Below are 23,689 nucleotides of genomic sequence, written 5' to 3'. Positions count from 1 at the left end.
CATTATTTTTAAATTCAACCATACACCAAATTTTGAAAATCTCGGACTTATACTCTTTTCCAAATGGACTTATTCTCTTTTCAGAAACAGCGGTTCAAATATTGTAAAAAATGTAACCCAAATTATTGCATGATTTTATAATACATTTTATTGATTTAAAATTCAAACCACATCAATAAATGAGCCGTTAATTTTTAAAGTTGTTTTCAATTGCTGTTGCCTTTTGATGTTTTCATCAAATTATATTCGTTAAAACATCCCCCAAATAGACTAAATTTTGCTTGCATTTTTAAATTTATCCATACACCAAATTTCGATAAATCTCGGACTTATACTCCTTTCCAAATGGACTTATTCCCCTTTCAAAAACAACGGTGCAAATATTATCTTCCAAATTTTTATAGTTTTCTAATTTTAAATTTACCGAGCATAAATCCATTTTATTATCTTGGTATATTGCTGTTTATCAGTATTCCGTTCCATTGTGGGTCAAGAGGTAAAATGGGATTTATTTGAAAAGAACAGCACAAGCAACTCTGGGGACTGGTAACTGACAGCGAGCAGGGGGTGGAGTTACCTATTGTAATTGGAAAATAACTGAATAAATAAGAATTTTTATAAATAATATTATCATTTATTTTTACTCATTATTATATATTATTATATATATTGATGCATATAATATTTTTTATGTTATTAAATAAGATTAAATCTAAATGTGTAAGAGCAGCGATCTGTGTGATCTAGATAATGACAGGTCTCGGTATATTGCTGTTTATCAGTATTCCGTTCCATTATGGGTAAGGAGGTAAAATGGGATTTATTTGAAAAGAACAGCACAAGCAACTCTGGGGACTGGTAACTGACAGCGAGCAGGGGGTGGAGTTACCTATTGTAATTGGAAAATAACTGAATAAATAAGAATTTTTATAAATAATATTATCATTTATTTTTACTCATTATTATATATTATTATATATATTAATGCATATAATATTTTTTATGTTATTAAATAAGATTAAATCTAAATGTGTAAGCGCAGCGATCTGTGTGATCTAGATAATGACATGAGCCCCTAATTTTTTTTTTAAAAAAATCATACGTTTTTTGTTTCTTAAATTAAAAAAAAATATTTAGCTGTCATTTTTGTGTTATCAAACATAATTCTAAGTTTTTTGCCAGATATTTATCAGCAAGCCGATAACCTTAGAATAATTATATTTAATCAAAAGTATTACTCTAGTTTTGTGTAATCATATCCCATGAGGAAATAATTCTAATCCAGACGATTCTATAAATGCAGAATAAAGCGAAAATAAGTATAATTACTGAATAAAACCAAAAACCGTTTAGAGAAATCATTGTAATTATGTGACTTGTTCTTCGAGGTAGGGAAGTTTGTAATGTTCGTCTGCTAGGAACTATGCATGTATCTTGTGTTATTAAACCATATACCTGAACTGCTTAAAAGTAAATAGAAATTGAGGAAGTAGAGTCAATGCATCTAGTTTTTTTAAACGTTTCTGCGATTTGTTTCTATTATTACTGTAAGATAGTCAAGGCAGATATAAAATTAAATTGGGTCGCCGAAAAAAAAATCTTCGAGTTATTATATTCTTATTGAAGATAAATAATATTGTTGATGGACTTTTAGACAGCATAAAGTAAAAAATGCTTATTGTTTAGAATAAAGTTTAGGAAACTGAATATTGCCTAATATGCTTACTGACATGCAGGTTTGAAAAAACGGGCATAGCTTGATAGGCTTGACAATGAGACAAAGAACGCACAAAATGCGTTCTTTTTTAAAATTAAACAATGAACTCAAAATCTTAAAAGTTTACAAATAAGTTACAAATTTGTTTATTTTTCGTTTTTAAAGGAAAAATACTTGCTTGTCGAATAAACAATTCTTCAAAGTTTGAACTAAAACTTTTAAGAAATGGTTTTGCACTCTTAAAAACGGTTCCATTAGAGTTCTTTTTTTTGTTGATAAATACTGATCTCAGGGAGCCGAGCGACTTTATATTTAAAATGCTCATTACCAGATTTAGTCCATATTCCTATACTAGCTATTGCGTTGAGCTGGGTGCAATATGGTAAATTTCGACTTTGTTGGCAAATAACTCTTTATTTACTCCGTTTTTGCGAAAGTATGTGTGCGTTTATTTCGCTGCGGCTATGAAAATGCTGATTTTCTAAAACTTAAGCTTTTATAAAATTACCATGAACAACAAGACTGAGTTCTTTCCAACTTATAGAAATAAAATTAGTTTTGCGATTTTTCCGATAATATGCTGGAGTTTTGCCTCGCAGTTACTGACAACTGATACTGGAATGCTAGGGAGCAGTTGCAGGCACTGCTAACTGACTGATTTTCTGTTTATATTTCTATTGTTGTTAATGTTTCTTTGTTCTAATTGTTTTAGTGTTTCGAATGTTTTAATCTTTTTAAATTATTTTTATTTGTTGTTATTTCTTATGGGTCAGTGCGGAGTGTTTTTATACTCCAGCGAATGATGAACATATCAAGTGCTGCAGCTATAAAAATTTTTTTTCTTCCGATACTGGTTATATATTCAAACCAAGACGAACAATGCGAAAACTAAGAAAGTGGATACCCTGAACAACTTTATATATAATGAGCATATTAATTTATCTTTAATAACTCTTGTTTCACGAATTCGGATTATTGACCCTTAAAGCAGATATGATCGATAGTTTGGACTCCTTAAAGTAAATTCATAATTATTTAGTGATTTTTTGCGTATTTTGTATTTTATCGAGTTCGGAACTTTTTACTGAACTGTCAGAATAGTATTTTTCAGAATGCGGCTACCCCTCCCTCAAAATTTCAGTGTCAAGAATCCTAATACGTTGACATTCATTTTTGTGTCTAATTTCTTAACTTAAAATATTTTATATTTATATTATAACCGTCGTTGAACAGCCGACCCAATTTTATGAGTTTACGACTACCAATGTTCAACTCCGTAGTCTTGTAATTTTGAACCCAATCCAGAGGACAAGGGAACTCCTGGATCGAAATTTGCCTTCGTGGAGGACTCTTTGATGGAACTAACCCGCATTTGCGTTACATGGAGAGGAAACCACAAGAACCTCCCACGATTAGCCTGACAGCAAATGGACTCTAACCCAGGATCCATCTACCACTGAGGATATTTCACGTCAGCACTGTGGTCGGTGCAAGCCGCATGCGGAATTCGTATCGACTGGGTTTCGAACCCGTTTTGCCTCGTTGGAAGGCGAACGCTCACTCCCCTTAGCCATTAATTAATTAGAAATTTAAGTTTAGGTTTTCAAACTAAGATTGCATCTCAGTATGTGAAAATTAGAACATTAGTTCAAAAGTTGTTCAGGGTGTTCATTTTTTTTAATTTGCTCACTCTACTTATCATTACATCTCTAATAATTATTTTCTATGATAAAACAGAAAATTAAAATTCTAAAATTGAGAGTTATCATCAGTAAATTAATGTCCTCTTGCGATAGTTTGTCTTAAAATAAACGACTAATATTCACTAAGCTCATTCGTTTCAGCAAATTTTTTAGATTGGATGTGGATGTTGGATATGTTTGATTTGTATCTAGTAAAAAATGTAATAAAGGGCTCTACTTTAGGTAAAAATTGCGTTACATTGTTATCAGAAAAAAAATATGGTAGCATCGTAATAGCTGGTAAAGAAGGAAAAAAAAAAACACAGTAGCGTATTTCCCTTAAAACAATGACGCCACTGCTTACTTTCTTCTGAGTTATTTGAAAGCTTAAGTTTTGTTCATTCTTTTCAACATTTCACTGTGCGTAAGAGGTGATAGGTTATTCTTCAGTCCATCAGTTTAACAAGCTGGAGAGTATATACAGACACATTTGAACCACTGAAACAGAACTATTTATTTGCAGTTTGATGTTATTTCTTCATTTCTTTTGTTCGTTCAAGAGTGCTGGTCAATAGTGCGAAACCGGTTAATAGGAAAAGAAGATGAGTTTAATATCTTCAAATAAGCTTTGTAAAGAGAACATCAAGAGATTTCCGCTGCAGCGGTTAATGTCCCTCATTATGGTCTATTTTCTCATAAATGTTTTCTCGTTAAGAGAATAAAAAGAATTATTTGTTCTGTTTTTAGTTTAATTTGTTGTAGGTTCATTGTTATTTTGATCGAAAAAGTTGCAGATTTGGTTTTTAGCTTCCTAGCCCTTTTTTTCAAGATTTCTCCGCTTATTGTTCTTTTTTGTTTTATGCTTTACATTGTTTTTTTTACGAAAATTATTATAAAAGTAATGTGCTTTAGGATTTTATTCAAATGGATTAATCTTAGACATTTATCATTAAAAGACATACTAAAATGGAAGTATAATGTTACCATGAAACTCCTCAGTGAGGAAGTCGATGAAATATAATTAGTAATGAATTCATTTCACTGAAAAAAAGAAGCATGTTAAAAACTACCAAAAATGGTAAGAATAGAAGTGGCCGTGTTTCTGGTATTATGATACCTTAGAGCATGACATTAGAACCATTCATTCTGTTAAATTTTCTTTTCAGTTTTGTATTTCTTACTAAATGTGTGTTTATAAGAACTATAATTGTCGAAGTCAGAATTTCCGGTAAACCATAACTGTATGAACGGAAAATGTATCAAATTAATGGCTTAAATACCATATAATTTGGTTTTAATAACTAGAATGATTTTTAGAAAAAAAGTCATTACCATTCTGTATGGTAATTTTATAATTTTTTTTTGTCAGTGTTCGCTCATTTTAAAACTTCTAATGTTACTTCCAAATGTTCGAATGTTTCTTCAGGTTCGAGTAGCAGTTAATTTAATAATATAATTAACTGCTAACCGTATTTTTTTTCATTTTACAAAAAAAAAAGAAGAAAAGAGAATAATAATAATAATTTTTAAAATTTCTTTTTTTGATACAATTTTGAACAACATAATTTTTTTTCAAAATTTATCTTAAATTTCGTTCCATTTTAATTTTTATTGCAACTAAATTTTCAGTTATGAATCATATTTCCGGATTTGCTAATTTTATTGGTTCTATTAAAATGAGTGTCGTAATTTGCTTAAATTATTTCAAGTTTCACTTGAAAAAAATAGTATATTTAAACCTATTTTTAAAAATTCAAACTTATAAAACATTTTTTACTTCGCATTACTTGAAAAAAAAAATGCATATTATGTTAGGAAAGAAAAAAGATTCTTAAAATGCTATTCTTCGCCTATAATGTTTTTCCAAGACTCTATATCTTAAACGCTTTTTTAGAATATCAAATTTTGGGTACACGCTTTTCCTTAATGAGCTCATATATCTAGATAATGTATATTTTGGTGTATCAAGAATTTTATTTTGATGATTATTGTTTAAAACATGCTAGGATTTTTAAGTTATGTCCTTGCAAAAAATAAATAAATAAATGATAAATAAATTAACTTTTATTTACCAAATATGTCAAAAAATACTGTAAAGGGTGTTTTGTAAAAATTGTAGTGTAATAATCTGAATATGATGTTGAAAAACTCTAAAGACCTTGTGTTACTTCAAGTTAATACCGAATTGAGCGTCCCTACAAATTAAAGAGTGCAGTTAATTATATAAAAACCAATAAATGAGAAAACCTAGACAAAGAGTAATTGTATTTACTTCATTCATGGGTTACTACCGGCAATTTTGGTGCACATTTAGAAGCCAGCAGATACCATTAAGTATTGACAATACCAGCTCCAGAAAGTTAGTTTCCATTAGCACGATGCTGAACACTCCACAGAAACAGAATTAAATTGTTCTAAAAGTGATTTATGTTTTTAGTTGCATAGTATAGATAATTGTATTCTCGTGGGAAGTTTTACATAAATCTGACAATTGTATTAAATAATTTTAGAATTTTTCTATAATTTTTAAATTTTTTAATAGTAAATTTTTTTTCTCACTTCTATATTAAGCCTAGTTCAAATTCATATTAACATTCTCTCTGGAGCTGTGCGTATGTTCGATTAATAAATTAACTTTATTTTAAGAAATAATGTACAGTGCTCTAAAAAAATGACCACACTAAATAACTTTTGATCTATTGATCGGATTTTTACGTTCTAGAACACAATCTTGATGGTTCGATGGGGTGATTTCAAATATGCTAATTAATTTGTGCAGACGATATTTTAAGTTGCAAAATTTGACACAAAAACGTACTTTCTTTGAATAAACATGCCTTTTTTTCGACGAAATTGGATTTCTGACCATATTCCTAAATTGCGACTACCTCCTAAGATGTAGAAGGTAGTCGCAATCTGGGAATATGGTCCCCATAGTTTACTCAGAAGAGCGACCTAAGGTTTGGACCCCTTAATGCTAATTTTACTCTTTGCATTTCTTACCATAGCTCGATAAGTTTTTAAGCGAAACATTTTGCACACAATTGTAAAGTTCATTTACCTAAAGATAATTCAATACAAAAAATAAATTTTAGTAAATATTTATTATTTATTATTATCTTATTATATAATAGTCTAAAAAATTTTGAATTGCGCGATATAAAATCTTTTTCATCTTTTTAAAATATGTTATTTCAGAAGGAAAAATACAAAATTTAAACGAAGTAGGTTGAATAGTTCCTGAGAAATAAAATTTTAAAAATACGATTTTTTAAAAAATCTGATTTGATTGGCGTAAAGTATTTTGTACCACCGTTTTTGATTTTGAGACACGCTTAAATTTTTTACAGTATAGACCCATTAAAGAATAATCGAAGAAGAATAAAGAATAATGTATACACGAACCAGAAAAATAAAATTTCACGAAACGGGAGTTTCGCAAAATTTCGTTATATTGCTACATTCTTTCATACTTACATTCTTTCTTACATACTACATTTTTTTCTTTTATTTTTTAACTCCTTCTATTTGCTCAAAGGAAGCAAAAATATATACTTCTAGATGAAATAAATAAATAAAATGAAAACAGTTTTATTAGCTTACTCCTCTTTCTCAATATAAATAATGAAGATTGAAATTTCAAAAATAAAAGAAAATTCTACAATCCATACAAAATAATAATTTGCAGTTAACTTTAAAAGTATATTTATCATATTATGTTTATATATATTATATTTTATATTTATATACATTATAGTATTATATTTATACCCATTATATTTCCTTACTCTACCTCGATTAAAAAAATACAGGTACATGAATTATTATGCCGACATTCTTTGACAAGATTCAGATAATACATTTTTTTAGAGTAATCAATGATTCAACTTTTAATTTTCAATTGCGAGAAAATGTGTCTTTTTCAAGAAATTAATCGAAGTCAAATGCCGACCTTTTATGTAATAAATTGTAGAATTTATTTTTAATTATTTTCAAATGTATTTCTAATCACTCAATTAATCTTGAATCTTTCAAGACTAATAATGGAATTCCAAATTCCAACTTCACAATCCAATCTCGATACTTCGTGTAATTTTTTTTGAAAAAACGAATTCCTATTGTTGGAATTTTCAAGAAATATTTCTAGATCGCAGATGCAATAAAAACAGATCTAAACATAAAACGAAAAAAAAAATGTCATTGGTATGCAATGAACGATGGGACTAGAACACGCAATTGATGGGTTTAATTAAACTCTTACGTCCAAGACATCAAAACATGTCAACGAATTATTTATAAGAGAAATATGTTGTTTTTGGTTGACACTTGAATTACATTTATTAACATTTAATATCTTTTGTTGATAAATACTTTTTAATAATTTCATGGTTTGGTGACATTTTTATCTGAGAGCTATAAGGAAGTTCAATTTATTTCTGTGTATTTCTGTAAGCATATAACTTCATTTTTGTCTCACGAGTGTCCGAAAAAGACTTATTTAGTAAATTAATTATAAATTGATGAAAGGAGATAAATATGCACGTTTTATTGTGTTCTGCTTAAGAAACAAATCAATTTTACCAACCAAATTTCAATATTTCAACAAAGTTCATCAATAGAGGGAGCCACTGATTGCAAAAATGATAAAACATCGCTTTTTTGTTGCATATTAGATCATTCCAACTGAAATAATTGATATCTAGCTATTTGTCAATTATGAAAACAATGATTTATGGCTGTTTCAATTATCATCAGTGCCACCTTTTGTTCCACTTTATAACTAATTTTGGAATTTTGAAAAAATCTGTTTTTTTTTTCAGTAGAATATAGCAAACATTGCTAATTTTTCCTTCTTATAGTTATTTTCATTCGTTTTTCTTTGATTTTTTCAATAGTCAGTCATTTTGAAACATCCAGCAAAAATATTTAATTAAATGATATTTTTAAATTACGTTCTGGATCAGGAATCTGTAAAGATATTGTTAGAGTTAAAATACAGGGCAAAATATTATTTTAACTTAATTTTTAGTTTTCAAAAATTGTAAAAATCTTTACCAACTGAAACATGAGAGAAACATAGCTTTTGCATCCATGAGCACAGTTATTGCTACAAAATGAAGTATTTTTTCTAAGCTATAACGATGGGTCGGTATTAAGACTTCATCTCAGTCCATGCCATCTCAGTCCATGTAAAAGGGTAACTCAAAATTTTCTAGAAATTTTAGGAAATAATAGAGATTTTTTAAATTTAAATTTTTCTTTTCCCTAGATATGTTTAAGTTACTAAAGATTTTTACTTTTCTGCTAAAAAATTATTCTTTTTCCATTTCGGGATTTTTATTCAAATGAAAATTCATAATTCTCTTAGTAACAGAAGTCTGTCTCTTTATTATTAATCGAATAACAGACTATATGGTACGAGCAAAGTATACTAAAGAAAATTTATATGCACTTACGATAGATAACTTCAATTTTGAAAAGGTTTACAGTCATATCTATTGGAAGGGTTCTATATTTATCTTGGCCCAATAATCACTGAAAAAATAATTTCTGAAGAAACTAATTTGATTCCAGGAGGAAATATTTATTATTTAAAAAAATACGCAAAAAAAACTCGCTAATAACGTAACTAAATTGAAAACTTATAAAACATTATTCTGACCTTCAGTTACTTATGATAGTGAAACTTCGACTTTGAAGCATAAAGATAAAAATAACTTATTAATTTTTAAAAAAAAATTTATAAAGTGTTTTTATCTCATTCGATTAAACTATCCGCAGTGGGGGATTAGATGTAATAGTGAACTTGACCATTTTGTAATGTAGAAAAAATTTGTTTTGTAAAATCGAAACAATATATATGAAGAATGAACGACGAGTTTTTGAAAATTTTTAATTTGGAAATCAATCAACTCAAGAAGCAAAGAAAAATCCTGAGAGAGATAGTTAGATAAGGTAACAAATGATCTAGACATAATGAAATTTTTGTTCTGGAAATTCAAGTCTAAACATAGAAAGGTTAGGAATAACTTTAATCAACAATTCAAGGCCTACTTAAAACTGTAACTCTATAAAACATACATTTCGATGGGAATTAATTTAACATTTGTTTCTAAGGAGAAACGAAACACAGGTGTTGGAAATGTTAACATAACTATAAAAGAAAAGTCAGCAAGTTTGTTGGTATAAAAGAAAGTTGACCTAAGTTTGGAGCTCCTTTTTTAAAACATTCCTGCAAAACAAAAAACATTCTTATTGAATTATTCTCATTTTATTTTTATCTCCAGTGGCATTATTTAGTGAACGGAATATAAATGGTACGCTGTATCTCTTAGAAGACAAAGTGGTGGCACAATATCTTACCCCCAAAATCGTACTATCAGCACCCTTTTCCCATAAAAAAGTTCCGCGACTTCCTCCGGGATTTATTTTCTTCTCAAAATATTTTTAAAAGAAACGCGAGGGAAAAACAACAATAAAATCCCCATCTAATATATTTCAGGAAAAATTCAGTAGTATACAACAAGAAGTCAAGCATGATAGGGCGTTGTGAGGAATCGCCGCCCCTACTTCCATAAATATAGGCTCCCCACATTAGCTGTCAGTTGATAAGAAGAAACCTCTTGTCTTAGGCTACTGAAACTCCAGATGATGCAGGGGCGCAGTCTGAACAAAGGGGCGCATGGCCTTTTATCTAAAGAAACCGCATTTCCAGATCCTTGCACTCGGATAGTTGTTCTTAATGATATTGAGGAGTTGTTGTGCTTGGGGCGTTGCCTGTTGAAGTGGGTATTGTATGTAAGATATGTTCTTCTATCTTGAAGAGAAAGTTGAGGAAAGAGCGGTTCAGGAATGCGATTTAATCGAATAGTTCAGAATCGATGTTTGAGTCAAGGGTATTTTTGTATTGATACAATTTTTGGTTCGCAGTAGGTTGATATCTTTTGTATAGTTCCGTAACTGTATACTTTTCGGTAATTTGTAGGTTAACGTGACAATGAATTTATCTACGCACATGCTCCAAAATAAAATGAACTTGAAATGTAAGATCTAATTTAATTACAACTGTAAAAAAGAAATTGAAGTAAAAGATGCAATTTAATTAACAACTGGAAGAACGAACTTGAAGTTGAAGATCTAATTAATTACAATTTAAAGATGCAATTTATAGCAATTAATTGCATGCAAAAGCAGGAAAGATGCGATTTAATTAACATCTGGAAGAACGAACTTGAAGTTGAAGATCTAATTAATTACATCTTCCTTTTCATTACGATGCATTTCCATTAAATTACAACAGTAAAAATGAAATTAAAGTGAAGGATGCAATTTAATTAACAACTTGAAGAACGAACTTGAAGTTTAAGATCTAATTAATTACATCTTCCTTTTCATTACGATGCATTTCCATTAAATTACAACTGTAAAAATGAAATTGAAGTGAAAGATGCAATTTAATTAACAACTTGAAGAACGAACTTGAAGTTGAAGATCTAATTAAATACATCTTTCTTTTCATTACGATGCATTTCCATTAAATTACGACTGTTAAAATGAAATTGAAATGAAAGATGCAATTTAATTAACAACTGGAAGAGCGAACTTGAAGTTGAAGTTCTAATTAATTACATCTTCCTTTTCATTACGATGCATTTCCACTGAATTACAACTGTAAAAATGAAATTGAAGTGAAAAATGCAATTTAATTAATAACTGTAAAAACGAACTTGAAATAGAAGACTTATATTTATATTAAAAATGTAAGAGCGAAATTGAAATGAAGCATGTAGTTTAAATTACAACTGCAAAATCGAACTTTAAATGAACGACGTAATTAAATTACAAATGCAAAAACGAAATTGAAATAAATCATGCATTTTAAATTATAACTGTAAAAATAAACTTGAAATGAAAGTTGCAACTTAAATAACAATTGTAAAAATAAACTTGAAATAAAACATGTAAAATAAACTTGAAACGGAAGACGTAATGTAATTACAACTGTAAAAATGAACTTGAAATGAAAGTAAGTTGTAATTTGTTGAAGTTGTAATTTAAATTAGAACTTAAAAATAAACGTAAAATGAAAGATGTAAAATAAACTAGAAATGGACGACATAATTTAATTACAACTGAAAAAAAAGAATAAATGAAGCATGTAATTTAAATTACAACTGTAAAAATGAACTAGAAATGAAAGAAAGGAATAATTTAAATTGCAACTATAAAAATGAAATTGAAGTGAAAGAGGTGAATTAATTAAATAATGTAAAACCGAACTTTAAATTGAAGACGTAATTTAAACTACATTTATAAAAATTGAAGTGAAATATGCAATTTAATTAACAACTGTAAAAACAAACTTGAAATGGAAGATGTAATTTAGTTATAACTGTAAAAATGAACTTGAAATGAAAGAATGACGTAATTTAAATTATATCTCTAAAAGTTAACATTAAATGAAATTAAATATAAATTTTAAAAAACATGTAAGAAGTATTTACAATTTTCGTGTTAAAACAATTTTTGTTTGCATTGAGTAGGTAATGTCTTCAGAGCAGGCTTTCATAAAACTGATTTTCATTTTCTACAATTTAAATGTAAGATAGTTTATGGTGAATGAAATTTGTTAATGGATGACAACTTTTTTGGCTAGTATTAAAAATATGTTGAAATAAATAAATAAATAAACTCTCGGGAGCAGAGATTCAATAAAAGAAAACATGATCCCTTTATGTTAGAAGTTAATTTTTGTCCTAATTGTTGTAATAAGGCCATTATTTTTAGCACCGTGTCATAAAATTAGTTAAAAATTGAGGCACAATACACTAGACTCCAAAAATAAGTCAGTTATGTGCACTAAAACTTTCCAAAAAGTTATTGGTATTGAATTAGTGTGCTTATGATATTTTATTGTACTTAAATTCGATTACAAAGAACGGCGGTTAATTATATTTTTGCATAGATCACCTCTTTGTAATGGTTTATAAATAGAAAAAATTTTAAAATATTTTTTTAATAACAAAATTGTACCAAATATTGTCCAATATATAGGACGCTGGGTCTCAAGAGGTTTAAGGAAGTAATAAAATATTTTTTATTCTTTATTATAAAGCATATTTCATATATATTTTCATAAACACGTTTTTTCAAGTTTCATGAGATAATCCATTATCATCACGTTTTCTTTAATCATTCAAAATATGATTATTTCCGAAAATATTTTTTAAGATTTATTTTTTCAAGCCTAAAAAAACAATTTCTCAAAAACGTTCTATTTCTATGCCAAATAAGAATTCATAACAAAACATTTTTAATAAATTACAGATTATTTTTTATATTTTATTATAAAGTATATCTCATATACATTTCCAGAAAAGATGATTTTTTATGTTTTATGAAATAAACCATTGTCATCATGTCTTCATTAATCACATAAAATATGATTATTTTCAAAATATTTTTTGAAACTTATTTTTCAAGTCTAAGAAAAACTATTCCTCAAAAATTCCTCCTATTTTTATGCCAAATAAGGTTGTGAATCATTTCAAACTCCTTTAATCTTGTTTCTCTTAAAAGCAGTTTATTTTAGGAATAACAAATAACTTTATTATAGTAAACTGAAATTAAACTAATTTGAAAGATCGTTACTCAGCGCTGTCAAACACATTATTACACATAAAAAGTAAACCAGTTAAGATTACAAGTTTCGAGAACGGTTCAATCTAATATGAAACAAAAAATTCTCCGCATGAAATTTTGTATGTAATTATAAGCATTTTTTCTTTCCCATGAAACTGTTATAAACATCTGTTGTTACTGCCTTTATACAAAATAAAGCGTTCGTATTAACTAAAGTATGTAGTAGAATTTTTTAAATTATATGTGGTAAAAGTACTTTAAATAACTAGTAAAATTTAAAAATACTTGATTATGAAATAGACTCATATTTTGTTTTTTTCTATTTATAAATATTAATGATTTTGTTACATTTTGCCAGAGGTTATATATATATATATATATATAATTANTACTTATATATATACTCTTTTTCCAGTTTAATTTATTGATTTCAATATAAACCGTTTTAGCAGTGGTGGCCCAGAGGATAGAGCACTCGCCTTTCAATGAGGAGACACAGGTTCAAATCCCCGCTTTGGCTAGTCAATACAAATTCTGCTCTCGACTCACACTGATCGCAGTGCTTACGCAAAATATCCTAAGTGGTAGAGGAATCAAGGATTAGAATTCCCTTGCTATCGGGCTAACCATGGGATGTTTTCGCGGTTTTTTTCTCCATGTGACACAAATGTGGGTTTGTTTCATCAGAAGTCCTCCGCGAAGGCAAACTCAAAATAGCATCGCTGTTCAATGAATGTTATAAAATTACGTGTTTTATTACTATCCGTTAGCGAATTGAAATAAACTAATTTCCTAATTTGCTATTTTTTTTCTTTATTTTATTTATTATTTAAGATATTTGCTTATTAGAGTAACATAAAGCATATCTTAAAAAAGATTATGCTTTGGAGTACGAAGTTATCAAAAATGAAACAAGTTTTCCAATAAGAAAAAAATTCAATTTTCTAACTTTTTTAAAACTGATACGCGGACGACAAATTTTGATTTCCTTTTTGTGACACTTTTTTCTTCTCTATCATTCATATATTCAGCCCCCTTTTCTGTACACATTTAAATCGTTGAAAAGTTTCCTATTTTAGAAAGGTGATTAAAACAAGCCAGTGTGATAATTTCTATTCTATTGAGTAGTTCAGTGTCATCAAGAAAATTTTGTTGTCATCCGCAAATGAAATTGGATTTTTTTTTCTGCAGCTGATTTTTTTCTGTAGTTGGAAAATTATTTTTATCTACATTTTTTTGTGTATTTCGCTTTGTTTGTCGAGTTATTGAAAACAAAAGCTTCTCGGAAAAAAACGTGTAAAAATTACTGGATAACGAATGCAGTTGTAAGACTTAGTTTTACGAAACATAAAAGATAAAAAAAACGAGCAATCCCTCTTTAGATTTTGATAAATATCTAACAAATAATAATGCGAAAATAAATTGTTCCCCTTGAAAAAATAAATAAAATGCAGTAGCAATGGATTACATTATTCAGAACATATATTATTCAAAGCTGTGGAGTGAAGTAATAGACTTCAGTTGTGGAATATATTATACAAAAATTAGAATTCGTATTCGGATTTTCAAATTTAATTTTCTAATGTTAGCATTTTAAAACACAAAGTTACAGTCAAAGGGATATTTCTTTGTTAAGAAAACTTTTAATAGCTTACTGTGTTCTTCGCCTGTGGATTGAATGGGACTCTTGGTGACGTAAAATTTTAATCCACAATATTAAGTTTAAGTATTAAAAAAATAACAAATTTCAAAATTTTGTTTTATTCATATGTTAAATAATAGTGAGATTATTTGCTGTAAAAATGAGTCAACAGTTTTTCTACAAAGAAAAGGAGAAGCGAGATAAAATTTAAAATATTTTACCTTAGGAGAAGTTTCAGTCCCTCATGGTAAAATATTTTGTACTTCATTACTTGTACACTTTGTACTTAGTTGAAATTACGATTTATTATTTTTTTACTTAAACTATCTATTTTTTTTACTTAACCTTTCTTACTTACTTTTTCGAAACGGTATTGTTTTAAATTTTTCATAATTTAAAAGTTACTAAAGTTGTAAATTATAATGTAAAAGATGAGGAAGTAATTAAATGAATAGGAACAACTAAAATCAGCATTCTTACGTATAAAACAATTTGCTTGACACACTAGTTTTAAACATTGATTAAAAATATGTTTTAAATGTTTTTTTAACAAATAAATTATCAATCCAAGCTAGCACTACTCTCTTCTTGTATGTTTGATGAAATTCAAATGATTGAAAGGCTGTTAGAAACATTCTAAAGTTTCACCCGTTAATTAAACTGACTTTGATATTTTTAGTCCCACTTTCTTCAATAGCAATTTTTATAATTTGATAAGTAGTTTCTTCTCAATTTGCTTAAATAATAATTTTGATAATTTAATGTTTTTTTTCTTTATCCCATTTTTGATAAAAGTGATAAATAAATTTTCAAAAGTGACAGAAATCTTGGTATTTAATACATTTTCTAAAACATTTGAAACATGCTTATTCAAAATATGCAAAACATTTGTCTCTACCCCCCTACTTTTAGATGTAACTCTTCAACCATTTAGATCTCTTTACTGTTGCATGGAATAATCATGAATATGGCTTTAGTTATTCTTTGTTTGCATAGCCCCAGTCGAGTATGCTGAACGTTGTTTTTTCGAAGCTCTATCGCGAAGGAAAATAAAAAGGCTGCAGTTTAAGTATTTTACACTTGAAGAGCAATGTAATGATTTTGAACTATATCATCTTATAGTAAAGAATTATTTGAGCTTTAGAAGGGACAAAGTTAAACAATTTTAAAATTCTTTAACTGTTTATAAAAATCGCCAATTTAGCGACATTTTCCCACCTGGATGAAAATTTTTAAACTCACTACCTTATTCTCGGTTTTTTTTCAAATTTTTATGAGCCCAGGTAGTGCAGTATTGGAGTAAGTTTTTAAATATTGAAAAATTAGACCACAAATGCTTTTTATTTTCACAAATATTGAGTTTTTCCCCATATTGAAGTTTTGCCCCAATTTCAAAATAAGCATAGACAGTGCTGGCTTAAGATAAGTCAAACTTGTCACAACAGTCATGAGTTGTAAACTCACAGCAGTTATTAAAACAACATATTATTCTCAAAAGAGCGTTATTTCATATACAATGGAGCCTTTGAAAAACAGCCTTAAAGTGTAGCGTCAAACTTAAGTATCTAATGTGAACCATTCACAACAGCCATTTAGCGATATAAGTGATTTAAAGTTAGGCCAGCTAGTCAGTAGAGATGAAGAATTGTGAAAACTAGGGAGATTAAGTCGCATGACAATATTGTTTGGAAGTATATAGTTCAAGATGTTATACACATATAAAGTCCCTAGATAGTGAAAGCATTTCCTCAATCAAAGGTGTATTTGGTTCGAATTTTTTGGGCTGTGGACTTGCGTCTGCGATGAATTTCTTGCATCATGCTGAATCATGTTCAGCAAAGTGAGTCAATATTGCTGCTGTCAATCAGTCCAGATACTGTAACCGAGATCTCTTGGTGAAAAATTTAACCATGTTTGTCATTGACTAAATCTAAGTTTTTTGATAGGAAGGAGTCAAGATATGGATAAAAAGATGCATTTTGAGAACGCGTATTGACAGCTAGCTATTTTTTTACGCTCTAATATACTTCTCAATATTTAAACAGTCATCAGATTTCCAAGAAAATCGAGTACAACTGATCTGTATGAAACCTATGCATTTCTATCAGTATCCTCCAGTAGGATTTGGGAGTGGATGCCTGCAATTACCTTCCTTACTTGTAGCCCTATGAAGATTTTCGCATAACTCAACTCTGGAAATTTGTTGCACAGGTAAGCCACCTAATTCGTCATTTAGTGCTTTCTAGAAACTCTTCATGAGCTCCAACTTTATGTGTAGCAGTGACATGATAACTTTGTTACGGTCATACATTGGCACACGAAGGTCATTCCTATTTTTTAACCGCATTTTTGTTCTCGATTGGCCAATTTTTTCGTTCAGTGGAACTTTTTATATCCACTCTCCCACTCATAGATAAAGCAGCAGTACTTGGCGTCAAGTATCAAGATTTTATACCATACTTGGTGTCCTTTCTTTTTAAGCTTCAGAACTTTAATTTCCTTTTTGCCTTTACTTCATTTTTGATAAATATTTTAAAAATCTATATTAAGGTCGGTGAATACGGAGCACATTTATGTACATCTAAAAATCTAAAGAAAGAGTTCCTTCAACATCCAAATTTTATAGCCACAATTGGTATCGTTTCTTGTAATCTTTAAATTTAAAAGGTATTTTATATTTACATGAGCAAGAGCCATAGAGATTTTTATAGCTGAATTGTTTACAAAGCTGTTATATCATATCTGAAGAAAGAAACAATAATAATATGTTCCCAAAAGATCCTCAGGGTTTGTTTGTTTTTTAACATCGCATTGATATAAAAAAACAAGAGAGATTGTTTATTATGAAATCCGTAGAGTTACACTACTTATAAGCTAAAGCAACTTTCTTCAAACTCATAAAACCAGTAAGTCGTAAAGTTATCACACAAACAGTTACAGTTTGTTTTGCCACTTGCTAGATTTCACTTGTTTTTGTTAAATTTTTTTCGAAGTCAAGTTATTTTGGGGAATATTTCTTTTTCTAGAGCTTCCAAAGCTTTCTCTTTCCCGATCTTTTTTAAGTTTCAATGTATTATCTTTTTTTCGTTTTTTTTTGCTTGCAGCATTGTGATCTTAGTGGTTTATTTGCTTTTTTTTTCTTTTGCAAGCTAAAAAGAGAAAATATTCTGCTTCAGCTATTTTAAACACATAGTTCGGTTGCATTAAATAACGAAATTATATAAATACTTGAAATACCTTTGCCTTTTTTCATTAAATTAATACGACATGATAGATTTATGAAAGTTATTTAAATTATTTAAATGTGTAAAATATATAGGTTTTATATCATCATTGGTGATAAACAGCAAATCGTAAGTCAGTACCAATAATAAAAACGTCTATTAGTAAATCATTAATTTCATGAAACACATAAAGACGATAATTAACCTTTTATGCTATTTATAGCATTTAAAACAGCACAAAGTATTTCTTTTGTATTTCAAAAGCAGTCTTATTTGACGTAAAAATCTAAGTGAAAGATTTTGTGATGTTGTTACGCTTCAGGAAATAAAAATGTTTGGGTAAGATTTTGAAAGTTTTTTAAGTATTAGTACTATAAAGCACTTTATACCTACATTTTTAATGCTCCCTGTGATTATTGCTGTGGAAAAGATTGAATTAATGGTAGAAATTTCTAAAGATGTTTTGCATTTATTTTTGTTGTGTTACGTTGACTATAATGACTACCGAAAAAAGCATAGAATATCAGTATGAAATTCTTTAGCATACACCAATAAATAAATAAATAAAAAATACTAATTAATAATTTTTGATTCCAAAGGAGTCACTGCCTATGATCATTCATTAATAAGGCTTTCAATCATCCTTACTAATCAATCAGTTGTCAATTCAATATCAACAATTATTATTTATATATCAATTATTTTGCTCCATTCAATAAAGCAAAAGGAAATTTATAATTAACGTAAAAATAACCTAAAATGTATACTTTTAATATCTGAATGATTTGAATTTTTTTATTCGTTCATTAAATAAAAATTTTTAATTGCAAAGAATGTTATAAAATATCCTCAAATTCGATAACAAAAGCAATATTATTATTAAAAGCTAACAGTTAACGTAGATGATTGCTTAAAATAATAATTTTTTTTAAAAATTAGTTTATATACTATAGATAGCAAATAGTCTATTTTTTTATGGATTCAAGAATTTCAGCATAAACTACACAGAGTATACTCCACAGAGAGTACACTGGCTACAAAATCACATTTTGTACCAAGATATACTGTTATATTTAAATGTTTTTTTAATGTTAGAATAAAAGTCTTTTGTGATGTATGTTTACGTTTCGAGGAAAAGTTTATTCAACGAAATAAAGTGCACCTCCAGCTTACTTTTCCTTCATATCGGAACCGTTTTTAATGTTTTGTTGAACGGAAACATCTTGAAATGACTGAGTATTCAGTATTAATTAATGCTGAAAGTTTTTCAAAACTTTTCAGAATATCGTGAACTACGTTTTTTTTTCATTTTTAAAACAAAGAATCTATTTCAAGAAAGACAAAGATAAACGTATCTACAGAATACACAAAGATAAACTACGAAACTTTGAAGTACTATGTTTTTCGGATTGCATCCAGAAAGAAATAAAATTTTATTTATTCATTTTTTATTATAAGCTTTTGTCAGCTAAGTGTCATTATAGCTTTTAACACTCTAGCTCTTTCTTAATGATTTCAAAATACATAAGGAGAGCTTACTTTCTAGAATCAAACTCATTTTTGAGTAAAGGGAAAGTTTTTCAATTAAAAATTAAAATATTTTTGTAGCTCTAGAAAGAATTTCCTGTAAGACTGTTCGCCCCGTGAAATGTTCGTTTTTAGAAAATAAAAGGCTATTTTTATAACTGTTGAGCTTTTAACAGTTATTTATGTGTGTTTGTTTAAATTTTGTGCCAGTTTGTCATTCAATTATGAAAATGGCGCAATGTCAATACGGAGAAAAATTGCAATTTTGAGCTTTTGTGGAATTTATTTATTGATTTTAGTGAAATATATTTAAGTGGAAAAATGACACTGACTTGACGATTTTTTTTGTAAAGTTTAGTATCTTTATCAGAGCCGTGTTGTCTCACATGCCTCCCAATGAAGTGACTCAGGTTTGAATCCCAGCAATGGTTTCGTCGATACGAATTCTGCACCAGACTCTCACCAAACACACAGTGTTGATGTAAAATCGACACTATTAGACGATTCATGGGTTAGAGATTTCTTGCCGTCAGACCAACCGATGGGAGGTTTCCATGGTTTTCCTCCTTATGTAACGCAAATGCGAGTTGGTTTCACAAAAAAAAGTCTTCCACGAAAGCAAATTTTTTCCAATACTTTATCCAGTAATTTCCATGTCTTTTGGATTGGGTTTAAAATTACAAGAATATATATAAATTTACAAAAATATCTAAATATATAAAAATGTCTGTGCGTCCGTTATAGACTCCTAAGCCACCCAACCAAATTAAATGCTTTAGGATGAGTTCAATAGAACATTTCTAAAAAAATCTTGTTTCACTCTAATTATTATAATTTAAAATTAGAACGACATTGTATTAGAACTGTAAATTTTAGCTACGTTTCTCTGCAAAGAATTAGATATTTAATAACATTTTTGAGAAAAGTTACTGCCAAACGCAAACTGTAGGTAACTATTTTAATGACTGATGCTTGTAAATATTTATATCTCACAAGTATAGATTTTGAAAAGGAAATTTTAAAAATGAAACTGTAAAGTGTCCCATGATTCGAAAAATATTTACTCACGTTTCTCTATAGGCAATTCGACACTTGAATATCATTTTTGACTAAGTAAAAATTTAATAGATAATACTTACATCTTAATAATGTAATAAGTAAATAACCAAAATAACCTTTCGTATCAGAATATTATGCTTTGTTTCTAAGTAGAAAGTTATGCTGTATTTCTAATAATTCTATAAAAAATGTACAGTTTGAATGTAAGCTATATAATAGAATCATTTCAAATATTTACACTCGCAGATAATATTAGGGGGATCGGAAAATAAGGTAGTTTCGTTGCATTAAATATTCGTAAGTCTTAAAAACCAATTCATTTTTTTTCGATTCATTTTCAATTCGGCATTGAAGGGTTGTTGATAACGAGGATGAATACATTATTGATTAAAAATAAAATCCTGATAACAAGTATCAAATGCACTGAAGTGACATTACTTTCCGGTCCCCCTAATATTTATATTCTATTAATATGCCCTGCTATGCGGTGAGAAAATTTAAAAAAAAAGTATATCTTTAGTATGCTTTGTCACATTAGTTCCTTTAGTATCTTTAGTCTCACATCTTTCCTTTAATCTTACATTTAGTTACATTTTTGTATATAAAACTGGATATTTAACTCGTTTTTAAAAATAAATTTATGCTCACTCACTCGTAGATGCTATTATTTAGTCCTTTCGTAGATACTTTTTTTCAATAAATTCATGCTTACTCACTCACTCGTAGATACTATTATTTAGTCCACTAGTAGATACATTTTTTAATAAATTTATACTGATTCACTCACTATTAGATACTATTATTTAGTCCTTTCGTAGATACTTTTTTTAATAAATTTATGCTGACTCATTCACTCGTAGAAACTATTATTTAGTCCTTTCGCAGATACTTTTTTTAATAAATTTATGCTGACTCATTCACTCATAGATACTATTATTTAGTCCTTTCGAAGATACTTTTTTTAATAAATTTATGCTTACTTACTCGTAAATACTATTATTTACTCCACTCGTAGATACCTTATTCTAATAAATTCATGCTTACTCACTCACTCGTAGATACTATTATTTAGTCCACTAGTAGATAATTTTTATAATAAATTTATGCTGACTCATTCACTCGTAGATACTATTATTTAGTCCTTTCGTAGATACTTTTTTTTTATAAATTTATGCTTACTCACTCGTAAATACTATTATTTACTCCACTCGTAGATACCTTATTCTAATAAATTCATGCTTACTCACTCACTCGTAGATACTATTGTTTAGTCCACTAGTAGATAATTTTTTTAATAAATTTATGCTGACTCATTCACTCGTAGAAACTATTATTTAGTCCACTAGTAGATACTTTTTTTTAATAAATTTATGCTGACTCATTCACTCGTAGATACTATTATTTAGTCCTTTCGTAGATACTTTTTTTAATAAATTTATGCTTACTCACACGTAAATACTATTATTTACCCCACTCGTAGATACCTTATTCTAATAAATTCATGCCTACTCACTCACTCGTAGATACTATTATTTAGTCCTTTCGTAGATACTTTTTTTAATAAATTTATGCTGACTCATTATTCACTCGTAGATACTATTATTTAGTCCTTTCCCCAAGTAGCACAGGGATATTGTAACAGCTTTAATCTACATCGACCGACATTGTCAATATTGGCGAAAATCGAAATTGTGTGTACGATATTGTACAATTCCCGTCGATTTCACATTAAAAGTCTGTTTGTAAAACTTTTCATTTTGAACTTTATTGTGTCCTTAAATCGAAATTAATCATTGAAAAGTCAAAAAATGACGTCAAATAGTTAAACTCACTCGTAAATACTATTATTTACTCCTCTCGTAGATACCTTATTCTAATAAATTCATGCTTACTCACTCACTCGTCGATACTATTATTTAGTCCACTAGTAGATAATTTTTTTATGTTAGAAGTTTAGCTGGAAATGTTTGCTGAAATTTTGAGGAATCGTTGCATATTAGATTTATCTAATCTTATTGTTTTATTCTTTGTTGAAAATTAAGCTACGTTTCTTTATCTGAAGCAGGATATTTGATTGCCTTTTTCGAAAAGATTTACTGCTCAAATGCGGGATGTATGGAATAGATTTTGAGATGCACAGTCTTAAAATAATATTTTTGTTCTAAAAATATTAGTTTTTTAAAGGAAATTTAAAACATGAATTTCTAAAATTTCCTTTGCATCTTAGAAATTTTAAAGTTGTTCTCCTGCAACTTTCCAATAATAAAAAATTAAGTTATGCATACTGTAAAACCTGAAACGATGCATACAATTGAAGTTTAAATCTTGAATTAAATTACAAATGAGTGCTGAGAATATTTTAAAATAGAATCAATTAGAAAAATACCTTTAACAAACAATTAACTTATGTACCAACTAAATACTGCTAATAATTATATCCTAAATATACTAGAAGTTAAAAACAATGAACGGTTTCATAAACAATATCAAGAAATGGAAGCGGTAAGCTATAAATTGATTTAAAAACTTCATTGATCTCAAGTAGTGGAAGATGGAAACAAAAGTCGACATGTTTCAAGCACTCAAAAATGGGCATCAATTCTTAAACTGAGCGAAAGAGAAATTTGAAATATTAAATGTGAAGTTACCAACAAATAATGGAAAATAAAGGTGGAAAACAAAATTAGAAAAATTGCTGTAGCCGAGAGTGAAACGAAAGATTTTTTAAAAAAAAAGAAAAAAAAAAGAAAGTGCCCTAGAGGGGTGAAACTGGGTAAAATGCATTGCTTTTCTTGTTCCGTTTTTTTCCTCTTTATTATTATTTCTGCGATTACTACTGCGATTTTTCTAGTTTTGTTTCTCACCTTTATTTTCCATTTTTCGTTGGCAACTTCATATTTTATATTTGAATTCAATTTTGCTTCTTCTTATACACGTCTAGCAAGTCTTGAGAAGGGGCACCTATTTTTAAGCGCTCTAAATATGTCCATTTTTATCTTCATCTGCATATTTTTGAAGTCAACGACGTTTTTAAATCAAGTAATAAAATGCTAGTTATAGAACCTAATAATTATGAACTAGCGATGAAAGCGAAATCTTGGTAAAGATTCCCACATTTATTATTTATCCACCTCTGCTAAAATTAGCTTAAGAGTCGTAAAGATATATTTTTTCCTGCTGTCACACTCAATCATAC

This window comes from Parasteatoda tepidariorum, chromosome 6 (genome assembly GCF_043381705.1).
Source record: "Parasteatoda tepidariorum isolate YZ-2023 chromosome 6, CAS_Ptep_4.0, whole genome shotgun sequence".
NCBI lineage: Eukaryota > Metazoa > Arthropoda > Arachnida > Araneae > Theridiidae > Parasteatoda > Parasteatoda tepidariorum.
Note: the sequence above shows the minus strand (reverse complement) of the source record.